Genomic DNA, 7,515 nt, shown 5'->3' on the forward strand with positions numbered 1-7,515 from the left:
GCAGAAGAAAAGCCAGGCCACTTATTTTTAAAAATGACACAGCCATTGAAAACCCTGTGGAGATAGTTGCAAGGGACAACTCAATCAATTGTCATATCACAGTTCACAAAAATCATGATCTGCATCTTAGTGAAATGAGTAGCATCTAGGGTCTTAAAAGATTGCAAGAGGCCTTCTAAGGCACACAGCATGTCTCTACTCATCAGGAACAAAACAGTAAGAAGGCTACCAAAAGTTCAGAGAAGAAACCGGTCTAACCAAGCCACAATCTCATCTACCCTGAGACCAGAAGAATTAGATGGGACCTGACTACCATCGCTGGCCATTCTGACTAGGGTCACAGTAGATGGTCCCGATAGAATAGCAGAAAAGTGCAAACCATACCTCAAATTTATATTATAAAAAATAACAGGAAAGGTACAGGATAGAGAGGTTCCCTGAAACTATCACCCTGAAATACTCTTTTAACCTAGAACCAAGTCTTTTAGTGAAATAGCAGAATGGCACATAAAATGAAGGATATTGCCCATAAGATCAGTACTTTATTTAAAACCATCAGTTTGATCACTAATTACTCAAAAGCAAAGATGAGATGATAAGGGGGCAGGGAAACTAGAGTGCTAGAAATGGAACAAATAGAACCCAAAGAGAATGTTGGCACACTGAGATAAACGGAACAATTGTCAATGAACAACGGGGGTGAAAACAGTCAAAAACACTAAATTGTTGGGTAAACTTACCATAAAAGCCCAATGAAATAATTTTAAGGAGCTCTGGCAGCAGAGTGGTTACAAGTTGGTCTGCTAACTTCAAGGTCAGCAGTTGGAAAGTACCAGCTGTTCCACAGGAGAAAGATGAGGCTTTCTGTTCCTGTAAAGATTTACAGCCTCGGAAACCCTATAAAGGGTTGCTATGAGTTGGAACTGACTCCACAGCATATAACCAACCAACCAACCAACCAACCAACCAACCAACATAGAGAACAGCTCTACTCGGCAACACATGGGATTTTCAGAGTTGGAATTGATTCAATAGCACCTAGCTTTTTGTTTTTTGTTTCCTGCAGCATTATATTGCCTTTAGGCTGCCTGGTTTTATATCTAGGTATAGGTAGGGGTTGTTGTTGTTAAGTACCATTGAGTCAGGTTCTAACCTATAGCAACCCTGTATAGGGTTTTCAAGGCAGCTGGTGAGCTTGAACCGTTGACCTTGCAGTTCAAACTGACTTTGCAATCCAGTGCATTAAACCATAGCACCACACTAGTTGTTGTTGTTAAGTGCCATCGCGTCAGTTCCGACCCATAGCAACCCAGTACAGGGTTTCCAAGGCTGTAAATCTTTAGGGGAGTAGAAAAACCTCATATTTCTCTCGCTGAGAGGCTGGTAGTTTCAAACTGCTGACCTTAAGATTTGCAGCCCAATTTGTAACCACTACGCTACCAGAGCTCCTGCCACACCACCACACCAATAGGAGGCATTAAAAAGTGCATGAAAAAAAAAAATGAAAAGATAACGGGATTTTTTCCACAAACTTTTTACAGCTTCCTCCTACATCTTTTTTCTCACTCTCTTGTCTAAGCTTTTGGAAATCAAATACAGTTAAATTAGAAAAATAGTTTTAGTTGAATTAATGAAATCTTAAAGCAAGGTCTACTTTCTATCTGGAGGCTATAATGAGTCATTGTTGTTGTTGTTGTTGTTATGTGCCATCAAATCGGTACCAACTCATAGCGACCTTATGCATAGCAGAATGAAACACTGCCCAATCCTGGGCCAACCTCACTACTGTTGCCACGCTAGAGTCTATCGATGCTGCCTTTTGGCTAATCCATCTCACAAGTGGGAAATGACTGGGTCAGTTTTACGCCGTAGTCCAAAGCAGACTTGACCAAAAACATCTTTAACTGGCTCACTATGGTTGTCCCTGCCCCCACCTGTATTCAGAAATAAACTTTGAGATCCAAATCTCCTATGTGAAGATTGGCTTTCATTCTATTAAACATCAAACTTCTTATGTCATGAATCAGACAAGGATATGCAACGGCATAGAAATAACTTTTTAACATTCAACAACATGTTGTGATAGGAAATTTGGCATCAATGCAACTGTCTTCCTACTCAGAGGCAGAGAATGAGGATAAATAGGAAAATATTGGTTAGCTAACTAAGCATAATAGAATTTTGGAATAAAACATCCGATTGTCAATAGGGTATATTTACATATAAGTGAATTTCTTGTTCTTCCAAAATTAGACTGCAGTTATGCCAAATTCTCATTTTCAAGGCTTCCTCCCTGTGCCTTCCCCACCAGCAAAGGAAATTAAAGGTCAAATGTCTTTTTCAGAAAACATCTCAGGTTTCTAAGCTCTTCATTTTATAGGAATTTACTGAATACTAAATATGGACTTAACAAAATGCTAGGCAACTATAGTCACTTGCCTCCAAAGATGTCACCCAAGCTAAGTAATGTATGTAATTCCCTCCTCTTTAAGTTGAGGACTCACCTTTGAGACTCTGTGTCTCATTTTTGACCACAAGAATGTGACCTAAGTGACGATTGCACAACTTTTAAGACTAAAACCAGACCAAAGCTTGCACTTTGATCTTTTTGGAATGCTTAATCTAAGAGAAGTCAGCCACTATATAAGTTCAAAAACCCTAAGGAAGTCCAAGCAGGCATGTGAAATGACCCTATGAAGAAAGAGAGACACAGAGAGATACCTAGATAGCCCTAAGCTGTTCCAACAATCTCAAATATGGAACCAGGAACATAAAACAAGAAGGCATCTTAGCTGTTCAGCGCAATCAAGCCTTTAGGTGACTCTAGACCCCCTTCCACCATCTGACTAGACATCAAACAAGACTAGGCCAGCTAACACACACACACAAAAAAAAATCACTACTAACAGCATTGTTATTATAAGCCTCTACATTCTGTGATAATCTGTCACATAGCAATAGATAATCAAGCCAGCTGCAAAGAAAGAATTTCTGTTTATTGAGTTGCAAAGACCTTACCCTTGGAGAGTTGAGATTATATGTGAGGAAACAACACACCCCAAAAAGCAACACAAATACCCTACACAATAACTCATCCACAAATACAAAAACAATCTTCTTTAACTAAGAACTCTTGTAGGAGGCTTGCAACTGGTCTTGTAAAGGAAGAAAGTGTCACCAGCCTAACCAAGAAGATTAGCCAAATTAACTCTGGCAAACAGCGAGGGGACAGCTGTCATATCTACAAAAAGCTTAGAAGCACTGATGAAATGTAGAGCAAAAAGTGAGCAGAGAAAAATGACATTTAAAAATAGTCAATGTTAACATGAAAAATATAATCAAGAAAAACAAAAATTAAAGCAAGAAACCATTTTTCAGTGATCATACTGGCAAAGATCTTTTTTAAAAGATCAAATTCAGTATGGCAGGGTTCAGTGAAACACATGCACCCTTCTGGCAGGCTTCTACTGCGAGTGAGTCCAATCTTTCTGCAAGGCAGTATCAAACACCTTTAAATTATCATATCGTTGACCTGCTGTTGCATTTCCAGAAATCAAACTAAAGGAATCATCAGACACGTACAAAAATAAAATTCTGGTGTAAGATTAACTTGTAATAACATGAATTAAATATAACCTAAATGTGCAATAATAGGGAAAAGGCTAACTCTGTGATGGTAAGTCCATAGGTGATATTCAACATATTTAATAACTGGTATAGGAATCCTAAGGAGCTCTGATAGTGTAGTGGCTACTAGTCGGGCTGCTAACCTCAAGGACAGCAGTTTGAAACTACCAGCCTCGGAAACCCTATGCAGTGTCGCTATGAGTTGGAACCGACTCCACGGCACACCACCACCACAACACCACCAACATAACACCATAGGTATTAAGTCCTGGTCATCAAACCACAATGTTCATGGTTTGAGCCCACCAGCCACTCCTCAAGAGAAAATGAGGCTTTCTACTCCCACAAAGATTTAAAGTCGCTGAGTCGGAATTGACTCCATGGCACGTAACAACAAAAATAGGAGTTCTGGTGTGGCACTGTAGGATAAGCACTGGACTGCTAACTGAAAGGTCGGGGGTTCAAATCCACCAGCCACTCCTAGTAAATTGTATACAGGGTTTCTATGAGTCAGAACTGACTTAAGGGTACTTAACAACAACAATAGTACACGAGCTGACCAATTATAATTAAAACCAACACATTAACCTATCAGAATGGGTATAGCAATCAATCAAAACCAATAGACCAACCAATCATAACAGATGCACCAACGATAAGACTGGAGGTATAAATAACCCAGACACAGTAGCTAGAACAAACACTCAAACATAGCAAAGATCATGAAGACAGCACAGAACCAGGAAACATTTCATTCTTTTTCATAAGGTCCCTACTGTTGTTCCTGTTAAGTGCTGTCAAGTCAGTTCCGACTCATAGCAACCCTGTATAGGGTTTCCAAGGAGCAGCTGATGGGTTTGAACCGCCAACCTTGCAGTTCCAACCAACATTGTGGTACAGTGCTTTATCCCACAGCGCCACACCAGGACTTCCAGGACCGCTATTGTTGTTGTTAAGTGCTGTCAAATCATTTCTAACTCATAGTGGCCCTGCATAGAGTTTCCAAGGAGTGACTGGTGAGGTTGAACTGCTGACCTTGCAGTTCAACCCGACTTTGCAGTCCAGCTCATTAACCCACAGCGTCACATGAGTTGGAGTTAATTTGACAGCAGTGAACAAAATAGCCACTGTGCAACACATGAATGTCAGAATATTAAATGAGGTCATTCCTCCATATAATTAAGAATCATGCAACTGTTAAAATTCATACTTTCAAATAATGTTTAATGGCATTACTAGGAAAAAAGGAAAGGTCTTATATGAGATAGCATCAAAAGTTTGCAGAAAAATGGAATTAAAAGATAATATAATTTTCCATGAATTGGAGTTTGCTCATATAATGTTTTCTATCTACACTATTCCCTCTTTTTTGCTTTGCAGTTGACTCACATAAATTTATCTCTGGTTCTCTATTTTCAGTCTCACAGATCTATTTTATTTGGTTGTTGTTAAGTGTCATCAAGTCTGTTCCTAGCAGTGGAGTGCTTATCTTACAACACCACACCTTCTATATCTGGAGTCTTGATGTGGCACTATAGAATAAGCACTGTACTACAAGACCAGTTTGAATTGCAAGGACAGTGGTTCAAATTCATCAGGTGCTCGTCACAAACCCGATGCAAGGCCACTATGAGTCAGAACCAATTCGGAGGCACTTAACAACAAAAATATATACGCATAACGTCCTAGTGGCACAGTGGTTAAGCACTCAGCTGCTAAAGGAAAGGTCAGTGGTTCAAACCTGCCAGCCACTCCACGAGAGAAAGATGCAGCAGTCTGCTTCTGTAATGTTTACAGCCTTGAAAACCCCACAAGGCAGTTGAACTCTGTCCTATAGAGTTGGTATGAGTCATCATTGTCTCCGTCAGCAAAGGGTTTTGTCTTGTTTTAATACACATTCGCACAAACGTATGCATCATAAAAAAGAAAAAAATATATACCAAGAGACCAGCAGCAGTTTTCCTAATAGTGGATTAATTGGTGATTGTCTTTTTCTTCTTTTTTTTTATACTTGCAAAAAATGGACAGCGAACTTTCCTCCCACAGTACATTGTTACTTCTCATTTGTGTTTAATAATTCATTGCAATGGCCACACAGACTTCAGACAGCATACTCAGAATTAGGGGGTTTATTCTCCGAAAGATCAGAAAAAGGCTCCGGGAATAGTTCTTCCAGTAGGACACCATCTCCTCAGCTGTGCCCACAGGCAGGCCTCTCTCTGTCTAGGCAATGTTACAAAGCTGTTGTAGAGCTGCTGAAAAATGGCCACAGGACACACCTCTCCACCATAAGCCTCAGTCTGAAGGCACTCAGCTCTAGCTCTGTGGATCAGCACATCACACTCCCCCAATTAAGTGATTTGAGGGACCCCAACTCAGCAAGCAAGCTTCATGCCCACAGTCACTCAGCTTTACTTGCTCACTAGAAAGCTCTGTGTGAAGCTCTGTCTTGGTTCTGCTGCTGCTGCTCCATTGTCCCTCCTCCAGTGTCACAGCTTTCTGTCGCTAAGTCAAGGAGGTTCAATGCACATGGATATCTGGGTCCAAATAACACACTCCACTAGTGGCTCTTCTTTAATGGTAGTGAGATTCCCCCTTCCCACCGCCTGCTTCTGAGATGACTTTTTATAAACTCACATTAGAGTTCCAAGTTTTCACAATGAACTCTGTTAACAATCACTCACAACTGAATCATATAATCCATCAGCATTTTCCCCACCTTCTCTTACCCATCAGGAAAAAGGAGTTTAGTGGGAGTTACAAAGATATGTCTAGAAAAGACATATGAAATAACTCTCTGCACTATGCTGTGTTTTCTAAATCTTCTATGATACATATGCAGTATTCTCATAAATGATCAGAAAAAGTCACATTATATAAGTGGAAGAAAATAAAAGTGATCTGACATTATGGTTGTTGTTGTTGTTAAGTGCCGTCGAGTCGGTTCCAACCCATAGCGACCCTGTACAGGGTTTCCGAGGGTGTAAATCCTTACGGGAATAGAAAGCCTCATCTTTCTCCCGCGGAGCGGCTGGTAGTTTCAAACCGCTGACCTTAAGGTTCGCAGCCCGATTCGTAACCACTACGCTACCAGAGCTCCTTGGTTGGCTGGAGTAAAATTTGAGTTGGACTGATTAGCAGAAATGCATAGAAGTTCTGTTTTGGGGGTTAGTGTTGGAAATGATAGGAATTTGGAGGTAAGAATAGATCAAACAAAGAAGTCACATCAGGAAACCAATGTTAGATGAAGGTAATTCAAACTACTAGGAGGGAGTCAAGGAGCCCAGATACTATGCAAAAGTTGGCTGATCAAACCCACCCAACTAGTCTCTTCGAGAGAATGAACTGGTGGCCTGTTCGGAAAGACTACAGTCAGGAAAACCCTATGGGAAAGCTCAACTCTCACAAGAGGCCACTGATTCTGAATGGACTTGACGGTACCCAACAAGAACCAGGAGGGAGTGTGGTGGAGAAAGAAGAGAACAGGAGAGTAAGCACATGGAGAATATTCCTGGCAGTTATAACATGTGCATGCATTCACACTCATGACTGCTGTTTCTTTCATCTTGTTAGGAATCTGACTTTAGCAAAAGGTGTCTGCTCTTGAAATTCATCCAGTCTTAATTCAACATTGAGCACATCAGTAAATGAGGTTTTAATATTCCTCCCAATTAAGTGTCTGCGTATAAATGGGAGAGAATGGAAAGGAAATAGGACACTAGAAAAGCAAAGTTAGAATTTTTACTTATTCCATGACAAAAAGAAATTTGGATCAGAGAATTTGGGGTCAGACTTCTAAAGACATCCCCAGGCTAGAGGGTTGTTGTTGTTTGTTGTTGTTAGTGCTGTCGAGACAATTCCGACCCATAGCGACCCTGTACAGGGTTT

General features: G+C 40.5%; 1 pseudogene; it reads left to right on the forward strand.

Moving 5' to 3' along the window:
* Positions 1 to 6,967: 6,967 nt before the first annotated feature.
* Positions 6,968 to 7,515, forward strand: part of LOC102820272 — a 5,029-nt pseudogene continuing 4,481 nt past the window's right edge.

Source organism: Chrysochloris asiatica, unplaced genomic scaffold, assembly GCF_000296735.1.
Source record: "Chrysochloris asiatica unplaced genomic scaffold, ChrAsi1.0 scaffold00067, whole genome shotgun sequence".
Taxonomy (NCBI): domain Eukaryota; kingdom Metazoa; phylum Chordata; class Mammalia; order Afrosoricida; family Chrysochloridae; genus Chrysochloris; species Chrysochloris asiatica.